At 40.5% G+C, this 19,784-nt stretch overlaps 1 protein-coding gene across 28 annotated transcripts in view; it reads right to left on the minus strand.

The window, feature by feature from the left end:
* The window catches only part of camk2g2 (calcium/calmodulin-dependent protein kinase (CaM kinase) II gamma 2), a 63,601-nt gene that overhangs the window by 35,878 nt on the left and 7,939 nt on the right, over positions 1 to 19,784 (minus strand). The window lies entirely within an intron of this gene.

Consider the following 19,784-nt stretch of genomic DNA (forward strand, 5'->3'; position numbering starts at 1 on the left):
CCTAAATTATCTATAAATGTTGTAAAAACAACCGGTTCACCAAAAAAGACGAAAAGACAATAAAATCCACTGAAAAGCACTGCAGATTGTCTGGATACGTACACTGTTGTATCACACGCCTAAAGAGCTTCTGGACTTGTGAATCACATTAATACCCACAAGGATTTACACTTCCCAAAACAGTTTATGCACAAGACTCCTGCTTGCTTCTGTGGACAATCTCATGTGGATATTGTAGATTTGTACCCAAGAACTGCTTCTGAATTCATAAACACGGTCCTGTGCTCATTCCAGGACTTATTCACAACCTGCTCATACTGTACATAATGTACATTTTTTTCAACACACATGACTTTATAGTATACAGCTGTAGAAGAGTATGATTTATAAAAATATGATTTATAATCCCACTATCTGGTGTCTCGCAGAAAAGGATTGGTTCTCTTTTAAGTCTGGTTCATCTCAAGGTTTCTTCCTCATATCATTTCAGGGAGTCTTCCTTGCTACTGTCGCATCTGGCTTGCTCATTAGGGATCTAAATTTGCATCTAATCTGTAAAGCTGTTTTTTTTTTTTTTTTTTTTTTTTAATACAAGGTCTATTGTTAAAAACACTACACATATCAAATTGAATTGTAAGTCCAGTGTCCGTCTGGTTACAAAGTCAGTCTATGGCCGTGTGTGTATGTGGTTAGACAATGAAAAATGAAATGCGACCTGCAGCTGCATAGATAAGTGTGAGGCATTAACCCAGTGGAGCAGACAGAACAGAAGCCTGATGCTTGCCTAATGAAAACGTTGGAGCTTTCAGGTCGGCTGGGGAATTCAACAGGAACTACAGGGTGCCTTGAAACGCATAAACATCTAAAAACACACCAAGCGAGCCAATACATGAAAATATGTTCTATGTGCCAAGTACCCCAGATAAACCAAGAGGCTTAGATGCACCCACACATAACCTACGGTTACAGCACAGCAATAAATCAGGCTCACAGACCCCACACAGTGCAGCCACACAGCACAGGAGATGTGCACGCCTGTAAACTTTCAGACAACTGCAGTAGGAGGGCACCAGTGAAAACAGCAGCAATGTTAACGCATATATATAAAACAGCATATGCGTGCACACACACGCACACACACACACACACACACACACACACTTAGACACACTCCCTCTAAGAGCCAGAGTGCTGGTTAGTCTGTCATCTCCAGCAGCAGGACTGGAATTCTAATCATGCATTCAGTGCAGCAGGTCCTGCTGGGTCTGCTCTCTCTCTCACTCTTTCTCGTCCAAGTAGGGACTTCAAGCCGCAAGGATGGAAATAAATCAGCATTAACACCACAGTCCTGAAACTCCAACATGACATCAGAATGGCACAACAGTTATTGTGACCACAAAACTGTTATTTCAAAAAAAAAAAAAATCTGCTTTATATATTAAACAGAAGTTCTCTCAGATGAGGAATTAGTACTCTTGACGTATAGCTTTGGAACAAAGGGAAATCGATTAAATTAGCCAGTGTCCTACAGAAATCTATGCCACACATTTTTTAAAAGTTATAGCAGAATCTAACGTACAAGTCTAAAATCTAAAGTTAACTAACCCAAACTTCAAGTTGTAGAGCAAAAGAGCAAAGTTTTTCCCATTCAGCTCAGATACAGAGAGAAAAAGACTAAATGTATTCAGCATGTACAAGGGGAAGTCTTGCATCTATTGCACTGTATAACAACATGCGCCAGTCTGAGAAAATGCATTGTAACAGGAGTCCAAAAGTTACACCTTGACAGTGGAGACTGGCTGCAACGGAAAAACATCAACAGGAGCAACAGGACAAATAATAATCCAATCAATAATCAATTACGCAACAAAACAGTTGAAAGCAAACAATTCACAGTATCCTGAAGTACAGAGCTTAGTGTTTGCTCTTTTCTATAAGACTTAATATAAATGAATAAAGAACACCAGAGTATGACCAGTCAAGATTACATTCAGTGTTATGAGTCCCCAGACACACACACACACACACACACACAGAGCGCAGGGTATGTATGCTTTACCACTCATTGACACATCTTGATTTTATTCACTGTAAATACAGTCACGATGGTTTGTGTGTGCCACCCACAGCATGCAATGCTGAAACACTTTGTCTGTTTATAAAATTGCATCGTGGTTTAGCACTGAGGCATGTAATTTGTTTAATTTTTTTCAGAAATGGGCCAGTGTGAGTGTGTTGGTGCGTGTTTGAAGCAGGATCAGAGGTCTTATTACCGAACCGCATTAACACTGGACTCTCAATATTCAGCACCACTGCGGCTCTTTGCAGAACAGTTAATCTGCCTCCTAGCTGTTTCCCGAGGATAAACACAATACAGGAGTATGTGCACCCCACAGAAACAGAGGCTGCATGCAAACAAACAGCCACACACAGCCACACACACACACAGTATTCCAATAATGTTGTCAGGGCTGTAATATTAAACTGTGAAAATGCAGCAAAGCAGAGCCCTGATTTTTCAATGTTCTCCTTCTCATAGGGCCTTTTCCCCCACACAGAGGTTCTGGAAGTCTGTTCTCTTCCTACCATGCTACCAGAATGATGATGACTGCGTAAACTAGCAGGAATAGTGCACAGACATCAAGTTCAGTTTGTTCTGTTGCGTGAATATGACTAACATTGGTATTAACAAAAGACTGAGTGTTAAAGAGGAGACTGCAGGTATGACAAAGATTTTTTTTTTTTAATCCCACCCTGCCCTCTCCTGAAGTAATTCTGACCAATCCTGCCCAATCTCAGTTACTTTCTACCTGCACGCAATATTTTTTAGTGTACTTTCTCAAAATACAATAAATAATTGGGTTTAATTGAATTCATAAATGCAATAAACCTGTTGTACTCAATACACTCTGTAGTTACTCAGGAAAGCAATAATTGCTTGTTTAATAAATTGCTATATTTCTGCATTTTATCATACACTGGTGGTACTAACCTTTAGTAAAGCACTGTGCAATCCACCTGAATAGTTTCTACATCATCAAAAAGTAGAATTTCTTGAGTAAGAATTCAAAATCAATGTGGATACTACAACCTACAAAGCAAAACCAATGCAGGTTCTGGAAAAGTTTCTGAACAATAACAAGCATTTGCTTCAGGAATCATAGGGCAGCAGTTAGGCTATGTGTTGTACAAGCATCAGTTTGCATCAGTCTGCCCATGATGTCATAGATTTGACTCAGCAACATGGGTTCACAGAGACAGACAAGCAGAGAGACCACATCGTACTGCTGTGGTCGTTCAATAGACCACCACGCTCCTGTTCCGCAAATGAGAAGACAGACTGATTCTATTGCCATGACACCGGTTTTCCAGGCGAACTAGAGGCTCGGAGGTGTGATTAGGGTTCACTTCATCTCGCCACCTGCACCAGACAGTCTAATGCATCAGTCTCTATCAACCACTTTCCATTAGCAATCAGACTGACCACATGTGAAATTGTTCTGCACAAGCCGGAGCTTGCACACCAATCAGTCACGCAGAGAGAGTGATTAATCTGAACGGCAGCAGTAAAGGGCTGACAACCAAGGCCAGTACAGATATATGCACGAACATGCTTTCTCTCACTCACTCATCGACACTATGTCTCCAGTAGTAACAGCTTTTCCCACTGAAAGTTAATCAACTCAACCGTTTGCTGAATTCAGTCTGGTACAGCGAGCAATCGTTATCCTTTGATTCTTGATTTTTACAATTTTAATTAGTGTTGAAACAGAGTTTCTGACCTTGAGACGGAATACCATATTAAGCACAACGATACCACTAATGAAACAATAAGAAATAAGAAAAATAAGAAAAAAGCCTGGCTTGTGAGATTATATAATATGACGATAACGTTACATCATTACAGTGGAAAAAATACTGGAAGCTGGTTACGAGGCGGCTGCAGCTGCAATCACCAGTGTTAGAGGTTTGTTTTTTTAAAAATTATGATTAATAACCCGTTAACAACGTTGCAAAACTGAAGTCGGGACAGTAGATAAACGTAATGGGTTATTAGCTGTAACCAAACTCATTATAAAATTGAAATAAAATGATATAAATTACACATGCATGTGCTCTGTGGTGAACACTGAATTCTTGTACGGTGAAAACCACAATGTGTCCTTTTCTTAATTTAAATCTCCGTTCATGTTTTGAGAGTGAAGACATCCATGACTTCCATGACATGGACAAGGCAATCTAAGATGCATCAGAGGAAGATGTTGTGTTGCTCTGCTCTAAAGTCAGACAGCAGGTTGTTAAGATTCATATACAGGGTGTCCCAAAAGTCTCCATACACAGGGGAAATGAACACTTTTCAGCAAAATGTCTTCCAAAATTTTTCATACTTAGTTTATAAAGATATAATTTTTTTCAGATAGCCTTTAAGAAGTACAAAAGAAGAACAAACTGAAATCATTCTCATGGCTGGATGGGGAAGCTTTTGCATGGTTGTGATGGAAATGCAGTTACGTGCATAACACCAGATGTGTTAACACGAGTTCATCGTGAGCGGGAGAGATGAATCTGTGTGCGTTTACAAAGAAATGGCAATCATGTAGAGGATGTTTTGTAAATAAAGTTACATTTGCTAAAAAGTGTTAAATTCCCCTATGTATGGAGACTTTTGGGACACCCAGTAGAACTACAAAACAGATGAAAGGAAACATGTTATGAGATACAACACATTTTATTTTTGTCAGTGTTAAAGCTCCAGACACCATGTTTTCTGACAGACTTTTAAAATCGTCCGACTTGATAGACATCACGATAGATGAAATCTACTTGCGATTCCTGGTACGGCTGTCAGTCATCCCAAGCCTAGTTGCAACGTTCTTAATGGAAAGTAATTGAAATGCACGAGAACAGCAAACAGAAATTAAACATGTATCTGAAGGTTTAGCTGACAAGTTCAGATAATACATTTCATTACCTTTTTTAAGCAAATGATAGAATAATGTGAAATATTAACATTTGCATATTTGGCAAAAATCCACATTTTAATGTTTATAAAATATATGCATAGTATTCAAACAGTGAAATTTACTGCAGATGTAAAACAAGAAAAACAAACAGAAGCAATATCGGCAGGCTTTTTAAACATCCAGAAAGACTACTACATAACCAGTATTTAGGTTTAAAATGAAACTGACAGATAGAAAAGGAGAGCTGTATGTCTTCTGGTAAACTGAAGCAGAGAAAGGGGAGGTGAGAGTCTTTTCTTTCACAGCTCAACTCGGTGGTCAGAATGGTCCAGTGCGCTAAAAATATGCAAATGCTGCAGTTTAGCACTTCTGTAATCTACAAGATCTGAAAAGGTGTCTAACTGCTACAGAGAGAGGGCTTAGTGAGTACTGCTCACACACAAGGAACTGCTGAGCTCTTTTACCGCAAGTGAAAATGTCAGTAACCCAGACGAGCTGTTGACTTCAGACACGATGCACTCTGTGCTCGACCCGATGTGTCCGAGTGAACCAAGTGACCTCCGAACAATTACCTGAGAGTTCAGAAATCGGTCACACACTATAAACTTTCCAGCATTTGTGGAGGGTGGGCTTTTCCTCCTGCATGGGAAACAGTATTGTTTTTAACAAACCGGGCTGAATACACTTACATAAGCACACCTCCTCCTCTTGGCTGAGAGAGAGGGAAGGAGAGTGCGAGGGAGAGAAAGAGAGAGGGAGGGAGAGAGATAGACTTGAAAAGCATTAACTATTTTCATGTAATATTATATAATATTTTTAGGGGGAAAAAAAATTAGTCCTTTTTTCAAAATGTACTTAAAACTATACATAATTGAAAAAAACAAAAACGCAAGATTAAAACATGCTTTAAATGACATGCATTTAGTCAGAACCCTTTTCCTTCAAGAGATAAAGAACATTTAGAGGCACAACAGAAACACATTCGTCCTACCATCAGAAGATTGTGAGTTTGAATCTTGATGATGTAACAACCATTCATGGCCAAGAGCCAAGGGAAAAAACTGTGTGGGAGGGAAGGCATTGTCTCCCTCCCCTGTCAATCACAGGGACAGTCTGGGGGTCTGTGAGCTCATGTATGCAGAAGAGGGCAGATAGCTCTTTCCTCTGTGTGTGTTACACTGCCCTGTGACACAGCATGAGCCGCAGTTTGAAACGCTTCACATGTCTCAGAGGAAGGACGTGTTAGCCCTCACTTCCCCCGGTTGATAGCTGTCATATTATAGGAGAGAGCTGGCTGGTGTGTGGAAACTGAGGTGACCAAATTAGGGAAAAAGGAAGACAAAAAATAAAAAGAAATACTTGAATATGGATTGTTTTGCCTGTATGTGTAGGAAATAGGGGACAAAAATATCATATGATTCTTGAAGGCATTTCTACGATACATGATAGGTAGCGGGATATATAGCTTTCTTCATGAACTGCCAGAAAAAAAAAACTATTCAATCATACTTTAATAAATGGCTACAAAAATAATAAAAATAAATAATATTTATAAAATAATAAAAATTAATTATTAAAAAATAAAAATATTTCATACGAAAAAATGAGAAAAAAAAAAAGGTTAAAAAAAATTAACATCTTACAATTTAAAAAAAGTACAAAAGTTGAATATCACAACAGCTGCTTCCAGTCCAGTCAGTCTGTAACTATTATTATTTTTTAATTAATAAAAAGACACCATGATATCCACGATATCTTAGAAAAGTGTACTGTGACATAATTGATCACAGTATCCATACTATATTGTCATATCACCTAGCCCTAGTGGGAACGAGGAGGAAGAGAAGTGAAAATGTTCCAGCAGTCACAGTAACCGAGCCTCTTTACAGAATGCTCCTTCCTTCCAGGACCAGAGAGGGTCAAACAGAGCAGCTCTTAGGTCTGCAATATGGCTGTTATTGTGAGAGCAAGATTCATCCTCTCTTCTGTAAAAAGAGTCAAATCGAGAAGTTCCTTAACCCAGAGACCTTGCCTTCCTCAGCCTTCACCTCTTCTCTTCTCCTTTTTGTCTCGTTTCTTCACCCTCTGCTCACCAGAACCAACCTTACTATGATCTCAAGAGCCAACAGTCAGGGTTGAGTCCTCGACAGAAAGACGGAGGGGTCAGAGTTCAGCACTTATGCATACACACAGGTATCTCTCAGCAGGTGAGCTCCTTGTTAAAATGCCAGTGCTTGACCCAAGCAGTCCAAGTGACTTTACTGACCTCAAAACAGCCACCTGAGAGTTCAGACTACAGTTTCCACCAGCAACAGCACAATGCTTCCTGAGCATTAGGAATATTAGAATATATATATGTATTCTGATGCTGTTCGGTAGACGAGAGAGTAAGTCTCATGTCATCTCTACTCTTGTCTATTCCATTACATAATTAAGATGGGACTAAATGCTTCTAAGACTGAGACAGACACACAGGTATATGGACCAGTGTATGTTTTGCTCTGGCCAGCCTCTAATTCCAGAAGAGCAAGAAATTCATCTTGAAGAAGCAGTTTCCCTTTTCCCGAATCTGCCTGCATTATAAATTGCAATTACAAACTTTGCAATGCTTAGTTAGTTAGTTCCCTTTCAGGAAAAAGGGGCAAAACTGATCACCCCTGCTTTGGCTGGGGGCAGAGATAAATTCCAGGTCAGTACAAAATGCATTCAGCCTGAAATGAAGAAACTAGCGAGACTAAACAATAATGCAAGTGTTAAGTGCTTTTCATTAAAAAATAAATTAAACCGTATGATTTTTATAGGTCAAGAAACACTATCAAACATTAATAAGAGCACCATCAAATTAAGCAGTTTACAGTATTTGTGTGTGGCCGTAATTACTTCCTCATTTGTCACATTCCTTACATTCCTCTACAGATTTCACAAGACATTTTCATTAAAACCAGGCAACCTTTTGCAACTGTCTAGGTTTGATGAACCTGTGACCACTGTAGCCTGTTGTCAGATGACAGGAGTGGAAACTGAGATGCTCTTATGTAACCCACAGCTGTAATTCTAATGTTTGATGTCTACAGTAATCTAAGCTCTTGTCCTGTATCTACATGATCTTGCATCCATATGACTGGCTGATTGGATATTTGCATGAATAAGCAGGTGTACAGGTGTTCCTATTATATATTTTTTTTCTACGTAGGTACACTTTTTCTCCTCCAGGTGCCCCCCCCATTGTAACCTGTTTTGTTTCACATCAGCAGAGCCTGATGGGTAATCCTCAAATGACATAAGCATACATCGGGCAGCAACTCTGAGAGAAGTACAAGACACTTGTCCTCTCAGTGCAGACTCTCAGAGGGACAAGTGGAGTTGCTTCTGAGCTGCTGATTAACAGAGCTCACAGTCACTGTAAATGAGAGGCTCACAAATCCTGAAATCAATGTCAGCCTGTATCGACATAGGCCTGTGCCTCAGGCCTGGCACAGACTGTGGACGCACACGCACGCACACACACACGCACTCTGCAGCCCTGCTATATTGTGGTCTGGTGCTAGGGGGTACAAATGGGGTAGCAGCACTTTTTATGCAGTTTCTTTTTAGGGTGTGAAAATGGCTGTGAGAGATTATAAGAGTTCTGAGTTGTGTGCGTGTGTGTGTGTCTAACGTGAGACACTGAGGTCTCTCCAGGATGCGGAGTGAACACAGTGGACAGGGTGCTACAGGCTACAGGGTGCGCAGTCTGCCACCTCACAACAGTCACATCTCATTAGAGCAGTTAAGTCAAACTGAAACAGACTTGAACACCAGACAAGCTTGGAGGGGGGGTCAAAGTGAGAGTGTGTTGAATACAAGAGAAAGAGACATTTCATGTTGGCGTAACAGAGAGAAAGAGCTCTGCTTGGCTTTTATGCTCATACCACTGCAGCACACACTTTACGCGACAGAGCTGCCAGAACAAATAACCAATATCTGAGTTTCCAAACCCAAGCCGAGGAGTGCAAACAGCACCACGCAGCAAGTAAAGCAACAGTCTGCACCAAACTCTCATTTCCATCGCACTGCCAGACAAACACACAAACAAATACACACAGGATGCATAGACACACCGTTGTACATGGAGCTAATATGAACAAATAATGAAATACTCCATGTCGACAATGACATCGCAGACATGAGTGCGCTGTTTAGTGCAAATAACGAAGACTAAAAGAGAAATTGAAAAAAGAATAAAAAGGAAACATAGAAATTATTTTTTTTTTCCCCTCAGAGCACCTCACACCTCTGTGCTCATCATGACCAAAATACTACAACCACGCAATTAGTTTCTGTGCACATATGGCACCAGTCAGTTCTCATCACTGCTGATAAAGCATGAATCAGCATCGGTGAATCAGTGCAGCAGAAGACACTGGAGCAAGCAAATGACACTCGAGAGCACTAACAGGGTTTCTCAATTTTCATTTTTCGCTTATCAGCTCTAGCTGAGTTGCATGAAAAGCCTAACTAAGCTAATGTTCGGCTGCATCCCAAACAGGAGACAGGATACTACAGTACATGAACAGTATACTGCTACACACACACACACTCTGATGCTGCTGTAAGCTATTATTTTGACATGCTCTTATTTTGACATTTAAGGACACCTTCCACCCCAAAATATACTCTTTTTTTAATGTCCTGAATACAGCCATGTGCTGTTATGGAGAGTTGTTTTGTGATGTTTGCAGCCAGCAGTAGTTTTGTGTTGTGCTGTTTCCTCAACGTGAGGCGATGGTGAGACAGCGGGAGGTGATCATCAGTCAGCCGTGATTGGCGCTAGTGCATCGACGTCAGCTTAGTGCGTCACAGCCCTTAGAGTACAAGTGTCCTGTTGCTGTGATAGTGTGTCAGGAGCTCAGGTTAAAAAAAAAAATAATGATAATAAAAATGTAAAGACAAAAACATCATCATATAATTTTACTTATGCAGCATTTTTTTTCTCTCAAGTCTGCTTTGGAACATTACAAAAATGAAGGTGGGTGAGAAGTCTTGCAGAAAGAGCAGTGATGGAGAAAAAAGATGAAAATTCACCAAAAGGGGGTGCGTGGGCCATAACTCAGTGATCTGCCCCTCACAGAGCTGAGTTTATTCTCAGTCTCAGCAGAAGACCAATAACAGAAGACTGGAGCATGCGACAGAATAACTCAGGTAATGGGTTTGATCCAAAATGATGCCTACTTTTACTGCGGCTCCATTGTGAACGCTGTGTCTGCTTCGATTTATGCTGAAAGTAATATAAGAGGTCACAGTGTCTGATCCTCTCTGCAGACTCTTAGGTGAGTCAGATTAATCCACTGCTTCTACGTCAGACAGCAGGAAGGAGGAGCTGATCACGACTCGCCGCATGCAGCTCGTCACGCTCCCTCTCGCACCCGCTGTATTATGACATCCTATCCTCTCTCCTGCCATGGCAACACTCAGCTGACCCGTCTTCCACGTCACAGAGCGCTCTCACTTTCCTTTCATTTTCTCTCCATCCGTTACCTGCACTGCAGTCGTGTCTCACAGCTCCTGCCTCTCTCTGTGTCCATCACTGCTTCTCAGCAAGCTCTAGCAAGAGTAGCCAGTAGTCAGAGATGGCAATCTTTAGTCCTGCACTGTGCAGAAACACAGCTACCTACTCTAATTCAACATTCAGCACATAATGCATAGGAATGTTTTCTTACTATCATTAAACATGACATTTTGTACCATTAAATGCTTTATGTAGAATAATCACATTGTTTTTAATTATCATCATCACTGTTTTCTTAGTGATTTATTTCACAGCAGCCAAACTGGTAAAAATATACAAAAACAACCACAATTATTTTGGCCATCTTTAACATCAGACATGCTAGCTTGTGATTCTGGAGACAACAGCTTCTAGTTACATGTCATTCTGTAATAACTGGCAAATGGCACCATGATGGGTTTAAGCCATTGAGCCAATCTTGTGACATGATAAACTGAGATCATATATAAAAGGAAGAACTGAGAATGTTCAATCATTCATTTATTCATTCATTCATTCATTCATTCATTTTCCTTCCAATTTTCCTGATGTGGATCGCAGTGGCTCCAGGCTGAGGAGCTCAGTCCAGTCTTCTCTATCCTCAGTCACAGAATCCACATGTTCCCAAGCTAACTGTGAGACAGAATCTTGCCAGCAGGATCTGGCTCTGTCCTGGGCTCTCCGTTCAGCAGGGCATGCCTGATTAAGCTCTTGGGTGTCCTTGTAAGATCCCCAAACCACCTGAACTGGCTTGATTCGGAGGTGCAGCGGCTTAAATGGAATTTGTGATGTTTGAGCCAAGTGATGTTTTAACCATTTAAAAAAAAAAATAAAAAAAAATAAAAAAATAAATCACATTTTTAGATGTACTGTACATGCACTTTAAGCTCCATTTGGTGGAAAACAAAAAAAAATTACTAGACACGTGTCTGAGCATTACCTAGCTTTTTCAACCACTTACGCACTAAATTCTTACACTCTATGGTATTTTCATGCACGATTGCGCCTGTCAGAGAATGTTCACGCTGCTGCGTGCTGTCCAAGACAGCTAAGTGTTTACTGTAAGAGAACAGGAGACATTTCTGACAGATTTGCACATGGCCCTATGTTAAAATGGCTAAAACAAACAGTCACTGCTTCCTAATCATGACATATTGAGAGTGGGACTATGACAGACTGTCAACAACCTGCTCTCTCTCTTTTTAAATCTTCGTGATCAGATGTGTGGAATTTTGGATAAACTTTAAGCACAATTAGAAAGGCTAAGTGGCCGAGCGCATAAAGGGATCCCTTTACTAACACACACACAGACAAGGTACAGAGGAAACTCTTACACCCAACAGGGGTTACGTTAATTAGCACGATAATTAAAAAGGCATTAATGAACAGAAATGATAGCGGGTCAGTTTTATCACAGCTCTGTTAAAGCCGCGCTCTCTTGGTGTGTAAAAAGCACCAATGGGAGCAGGTGTGCTGCTGTTGCTGGGCAGTGCGATGTCAGGATGAATCAGGACTGAAGCTTCAGTGAGGCTGCAGAATTGAGTCGTGCTACAGCAGCAAAGCAGGGAGTCTCTCATCTGCAGCACAGAAATAAAACACAACGGAGACGCTACAAGGCCTAGTATAAAGGGCTCTTTCAACATTTAATCATGCACCAGCATCTCTGTCAGCACTCTTCTCAGTTTAAACAACCTCAGTTCACAATACAGTGCTATACGGCCTTACTAGCCAGCACAGGTACACCATATTTAACTGCTATATTACACAAAGATATGTCAGAGTTTATGATGCTTTTTTCCCCCCAAACACTTTATGCTTGGTCAATGATTAAAATTTTATTTTATTTAAAATAAAATTTTAAAAATAAAAAAAAATTTTAATCATTGACCAAGCATAAAGTGCATAAGAGTGTGTGTTGTTATTCTTTTGCATATTTCAGCAGTTGTTTTTCAAAATTATTAATTATCCTGAAAAAATATTAATTAATAAATTAATTTATGTTTTTATAAGAACCCTGCCTCAAGTGGTTACAGTTTGGAACCAACAATTTTTTTTTTTTTTTTTTACTAGCATTTGCAAAAGCTCACTGTACGTTTACCTCCAGTGTATGTTTACGTCACGTACAATAGATAAATCCCATCAATAAGAGAACATGCTAGAGTCCTGCTTTGATAGATGAAAGTTAAATGTCTTACAGTCAAGACTAAATGAAAACACGGATGACGTTCATGCTGCATTTAATTAGATGCACTCATTTTTTTTATTCTGTTATTTGCAGCTTTACAGACTATATTTAATTATTTATCTCGGTAACCTAGAAAATTAGAAAGTGCTAACATGGCATTACTTTTCATTAGAAACTGGAAACAGAATACAACAGAAATGCTGTGCGTTACAATCTTAATTATATGTGCTGGGGAAAGAGACAGTCATGTGTGCAGTGTATGCGACTAACCTAACCAGTGTAACAACTTGTAACATGCTGTACATGCTCATCTGAACAGAAGAACACTAAAAACATGGAATTTTAATACAGCTAAGTGTAGGCTACATTAAACAGAGAAACAATCCAAGCCAAACTGAGAGGAAACTGAACTTCTGCAACATAGACTAAATGTAAAAATGTATAAATTAGACAAAAAGATATGGTACAGATATTGTACTGTCAATGCAAGAAAGCAATAAAGTTCCAGAATGTGATATTTTATGAATATGAACCATCATACTGTCTTTAACCTGAGATAGAGCTAGAAAAAAGTTGGTAGGAATGTGGCGATCCCTGAAAATCAAGGATTTCTACATCTATTAGACAGACATTGGTCTGAGATACTAGATTAGTATCAGGCACACAGGCAGATAAATCAGTAGCCCAGGCACCCAGGACACGCAGATTTAGTGTTTGGGATATAATTTATTTTAGATCGTAGCTGCCCAGTGGACAAACAGGTTCAACAACCAGAAAAAGAAAGAAAATAAAAGCCTACTTCCTGACTCTTGCAGGACAATCTATGTTTAAACATAAAGCACTTCATGGTGGTGGGGCACATCTAGCATGATTCCAAATTACAAGAGATATACCACTTTTAAGCTTCGTCAGTTAGAGACTGGGCAGAACGTAGCCAACAAATTTCTCATGCCCCTGAGGCAGATCAGATTTAATATTTCCCCCACATTCAATTCACTGTATCTTTTATATATGTGTGAGTACACTGGCTGTTGAATCAGTTAGCTCAGGTAGCATCCTTTTTTTCCATCTTGAACACATTATCAGCACAAAATGGTGGCCAAAATGGTGTCTGTACAGCAACAACGACCGGTATTCAAAGCTCAGATATTGGTATCATATTTAAAATAAGAGTTAGGTTATGAAATCAAAAATTTCAATATTACATAGTCTTCTCCTCAGGACAAGATCCCCTACGTATTGCTTTTTTTTTTAAAATGAAACAGAGTAGAATGAAATAGGACACTTTTTGTTAACCCTTTCATATATACCACGCATATTAGTCACCATTTGGCACAACAGAGACAGCCTGTAAAATGGACTCAAATAAATTTTTGCTTTTACCCTAGATCATAGGTGAGCTAGTTAATAGGAACCTGAAGAAACTGGTGCAGGAGTTTGTGAGTTAACATAGGTATAGGTGTGTGTGTGTGTGTAAGACTATGAGCTTAAGCCTGCCCAGAGCCAGATGGTTGGCCGATAGACAGTGTTACTATGTCTCTCTATGATCGGTCTGGGATTATCCTGTTATGTGCTTTAGATGCCTGAGGATTCACAGCAGTTAAAACAAAACAGGTCCTACAAATCCCCACAGCAACACAAAGAGAAGGGGGGAGAGATATTACTGTCACAGTGATCTCAGGGCCACACACCTGTGCCAAGCCACCGCTCACTCCATGTGTACTTTTTAGGAATGGTAGATAGTGCAAGCTCTGTGTCTTGTTTTTAATGCTAGCCTGATTTAGGCAAGAGTTTTGTTAAAGATTCAACTAAGTAAACACTGAATACCAGGATATTTAAGTTCTGATAAACCTGATTACAGAGTGGAAGCCATTGGTTTTGGTGTGAAAGCCCAGTGCTCTGCCATTTTGAGTATCTTCACAGATAAACCTACAGAGTAATAGAAGAAAAGCTCGGATAGAACACTGCAACGTTCTCAAATATGAACTGGACGTCAGTCTCTAAGCCCTGCCACAGTTCTTAAAGCCTGATTACAGCTTATGGACACCATTACTTTCACCTCTTTAAATTCATGCCTCAGAACATTACTGTTCTGTGAGTTACAAATAAACAATGCAGGGCCTGGCAAACAGTGACTCAGTCCTCTGAATAATGTTTACCCTGGATAGCACATGGCGCTGTCAGATCCACGTCACAGAACACATAACGGCCCCTTCGTAAACGCCCCTGCACTTTCATGGGAGCAGAACCCGCTGTGCAAACACCAAGTCAGAAAGCAGAAGCATTTGACTATGAAAGTTTTTGTCTCGAGACTCTGAACTTAAATTACTCTCATCACATTGTACTGCTTTATCTAAGCAAGGAGTATCAAGCAGTTCATTAACATGCTGAAAATAGCACGTCTGGGCGCCCGAGTGAGACATCCTCCTGCAGGGCACAGGTGATCCGAGTTCAGCTCTCAGCTTTGCAGGCAGTGTTTAAGAAACTTAAATAAGGCATTATGGAAGAAGAAAATAAAACTTTCTGACCTAGCAATGTTCACCCTGACCAAGTGATTGCTTTATAGTAGCCCACGAAGACAAAGCACTTCTGAATGGAGGCTGTGCTCTTAGACTTTTAATTCACTACACTGATAGTAAAGTTTGTGAAGTAGTATACATTTATGGGCCACATTAATAGGAATACCTGTACCCTTGCTCATTCAGTTATGCAATTATCTAATCAGCCAATCATGTGACAGTAATGCCATGCATAAAATCATGCAGATACAGGTAATATTCACATCAAACAGTTAATGTTCAAATCAAACATCAGAATAAAGAGAAAATGTGATCTCAGTGACTTTGACTGTGACATGACTGTTGGTGTTAGACAGGCTGGTTTGAGTATTTCAGAAACTTTCTAGGCTTAACAAAGAATGATGGGAAAAACAGAAAACATCCAGTCACTGCCAGTTCTGCAGATGGAAACAGCTTGTTGATGAGAGCGGACAGAGGAGAATGGCTAGACTGGTTTGAGCTCACAGTAAGTCTACAGTCCACTCTTTACAACTGTGGTGAGCAGAAAAGCATCTCAAAATGCACAACCTTGAGGCTGCAACAGCAGAAGACAACATTGGGCTCCACTCCTGTCAGACAAGAACCATAATCTGAGGCTACAGTGAGTACAGATTCACCAAAACTGTAAAGGTGAAAACAGAAAGATGTCACTTGATCTTTTTCCAGTCTTCAACTGCCCAGTTTTGGTGAGCCTGTGCCCACTGGAACAGATGTTCCTATTAAAGTGGCTAGGGAATGTGTACAAAAATTTCTCTATATAATGCATCAAGCCTCTTGCACCTTGCTATAGGTCATGCATGGAACAAATCAATGTAGGTCAATGCTGGCCAGCAAAAGATCTTATAGATCTTATAGTCTGACAGCGTAGGCTATAGTTTCAACCCCCGAAGTAACACCTCACTGAAACCATGCGACATTCACCATGCGGTGGAGTGGCAGGAGGTGCAGCAACTGGGCTTGACTCCAAGAAACCATCTCACACACCCACCTGCAAGATGAATGCTTTCAACTTATTTACTATGATGATTTTATCCCATTTTCTCCCAATTTCCATCAGTACCAATTCCCACCAATTAGATTGCTCTCCCCTACAACTACTAACCTGATAACTAAACAATGCTTCCTCTGATATGTGCAGCTCCACTGATATGTGTAGATGCCATTGCATCTTTTTGCATCTCTTTGCTGCTCATGCAACATCACAGGTGGCTGAACACACTGAGAGGAGAGCACTATCCTCATATACATAACCTCAAATGTGGCCATAGGGCTTTTCTGTTGCACCACTCTCAAGCGATGTCCTCAAGTGATTTTTTTTTTTTTAGTGTCGCCACCTAGCTAACTAGCTTGCTATCCATGACTAGCAATAATAAAACATCTTTAATTTTTTGCTGCATATTCTTATTTTCATTTAAACTAATAGTGTAATCTGCATTTAAAAAAACTAGCATAACACTGCTGTCACCATGGTTACCTCATGAAAGATGCAAGCTTTTTTTTTTGTCTGTCGTATGAAAAGAGCTGCTGAGTGAGGCAATTCTGACCTTTCATACAGGAAGCAGAGAGACAGAGAGGCAGAGAGGCAAGCAATTTGTCACCAGCCATGTGAAAATACTTGATCTGGCCTTGAATTGCTGCTTCAGTTCCTTTATATTAAAGCCCCTCCCCCAGGGCTGCAACCCACCATGATCAGGGTCAGGCATCTATTATTTAAATGGTTCAGGCAGATCACTAAAGGGGCATGTGTGCATGCACTGATCTCATCACTGTATTAGAGGTATTAAAAATCCAATCTCTCCTATATAAAGGTCACATTTCCTATATTAAGACTGTTCAGGCACATCCACTCTCTCCTGAGATTAACACAAGCACAGGTAAACCCTACCTCAAAGGCACTTCATTCTGCGTGATTCAGCAGATCTCAAATCACAATCACAACAGCTGCAGGGTGAAGCAAGTGTGGGCAGCTCACAACAATGCAACACGGAGAAGCTAAAAATGAAATTACTCTTTTAGACATTAAATTGATGGCTGCGACGTTCAGCAAGCCTCCTCAGGCTTGAAGGGGCTACCACTGCTGGTAATGATCTGGTGGTAGCTGCTCAGGACGGTTAGTCTAAGCAAATTTAATCAGCTACTAAAAATGTCACAGCTGGAGACCAGAGGTTCCTAAATCAGTTCATATTTGTACTGGGAATTCTGCTAACAGTGTCCCTCTAAAGCTCACCAACCTCCACGCAAACAGGGAGTGGCTCGGCTAACATATCTGAGCAAAGGAAAACTGGTTGCTGGTTGCTACTGGCCAAATGCCTACGCAAAAGACTTCCTACTAATGTTTCAGAATAAAGGGTTTTATTTTTGCTGGTTACTGTAGATTAGTGACTGATAATGCCCCACAGCAAATAACAAGTCTTTTGAGTATCCTTAAGCAGAGCGCAAAACAAAATGAAACACTACCTGAACTGAATTAGGGGGTAGGTATTCATTTCTTAGTGTTTCCAGCTGTTTTTTTTTTTCCACAATAACCTAGTTGTGAAAGGCACGAATGCTTTCAACAGAACAAAAGAGACAGGGAGTACTGTTATTAGAGGGGGAAGGGTGTTGTGCTAAATACCATCAGTACATCTATACAACACTGTAAAATACCAGATTCACATTTGCAATTAGATTACATTTTTCATACTTTGTCTCCCACACACACACACAAACAGACACAGTCTAATATTACCATCATCGTGGGTTATTTCCACTAACCCGCATACTACTGTAAATAAATAATGCTATGCCTTTAATATATACCCTAAAGTACATATTTTGCTTTTAGTTTTCCAAATAAACGTGTGTGATGCACACTTTGCTTATTATTGAAATGTCCCCGCAATGTCAAAACTGTCACATACTCCCATCAGCACGAGGAGGTCCTTACACAGAGCTAAATCTATGTCCACACACAAACACACACGTCTTGGGCTCATTAAAAATGCACAGTTTGTTCCATTAAACATTCACCATGGCAGCCTTGCTGCTACATTTATCAGCCTTCCGCCAACTGGCCTCCAGCAACCAGCAAGGAAGCCCTCCAGAGACACGATAACCAAGCAGGAGAGAAACGCAGCACCTGAGCAGACAGAGACGAGAGGAATCAGAGAGAGTAAGTGAAAGAACATGAACGTGGGGGGTTGCAGATTGACATGAACAGGAAAATAGTGAGAGGAAAAGGTTATTGCCCTCTTTACAATTTTGAGTCGAGCCAGGCTGTGCATGTCAATAATTCAGCAAAGCCGCTCTATGCGCCTTCTGACGTCATCTGCAATCGGCGGTGTGTGTCTGCACGCCTGTGGCCAAACCATGGTCACCACAATGCTCTCAGCCATACAGTAGCTAACATCTTTCAATAACACAGTCAAAAGAAGCCTAGTAATGGTGACAAGCTCCAGAACAAAAGGAAGAGAGAGGCCTGAAATGACAGTCAGAAAGACCGACACAGCCACACTACTGTATCTGTGGTTACTGTGGGCCCGGTTCCTTTGCTTAGAAAAGAGTCTATAAACGTATTTACATAACTTGGTGTGTACAATCCTGAGCTTCATGCAGAAAGACAGATATGTAAAGTGCATGCACTGCAGACACAAAGCTATCTGCATTACCATGATTAATCCATGAACTAATAATCGACACGAAGCATGAACAGGCAATTATTTGACATGACAGTAAACACTGTGCAGACCTTCAACTCCACAATAAGGGTACATTCTTCTCCTTTTGGCTTGTATACAGTCACAGTTTGTATGCACTTATCCAAGGACCACTGGCTTAAAAACATCCTTTTCCTTTTTATATTCTTTTGACTACTGCCAGAACAGGCTGAACCTAGACCAGCACACTTAAGCATCTCTACATCAGCATGTTTACAGTATAATAAAGCTAGTTTGACAAGCACTATAAAAAAAGCAATGGATTACATGTGGGTTTCACTGTTTTCCCTCTCTTGAATATTGAACACATAAATATGGCATCGGCGACAGTCACCGCTATGCCCTTTTAACAGCTGACGGAGTGAATGGAAGATCAGAGACAGCTGATTGCAGCGTCTGTGTGAAACATGCTGGCATGAGCAAGGCTAAGCTCAGCTTTGATTAAAGCCATGGGCTAGAGGCAAGATTTAGAGCAATGGAACCCTGGCATTTGAATGGCTCCCACCAAATGAATAGGACTGTTACTTTTTAATTTGAGCCCAGGCAATCTGATAAAGAACCTGAGAAGAAAAATAGTTGCCAGGATACTTGAGAAGAACCTCAGCCAAGACCGGCAAAATGAGCCGATTTAAATGCCTTCTTATTTTCTAGGAATTTATCTTTTAACTAATTCCTTTGTTTCCTGTCCATCCATGGGGACCAGAACACAAAACAAGCCTGTTATAATTCAGCTAGGAACGCCACGAACAGAACAATCAGTCCTAGTCCTTTGGCCTTTGGATTTTTCAGCATGCATGCAACAACACAGGCACACACAACGCTCAAACCTTGCTGGACTAACAGCAGCAGGATACC

The sequence above is a fragment of the Pangasianodon hypophthalmus genome, chromosome 3, assembly GCF_027358585.1.
Source record: "Pangasianodon hypophthalmus isolate fPanHyp1 chromosome 3, fPanHyp1.pri, whole genome shotgun sequence".
In the NCBI taxonomy this organism is placed as follows: Eukaryota; Metazoa; Chordata; class Actinopteri; order Siluriformes; family Pangasiidae; genus Pangasianodon; species Pangasianodon hypophthalmus.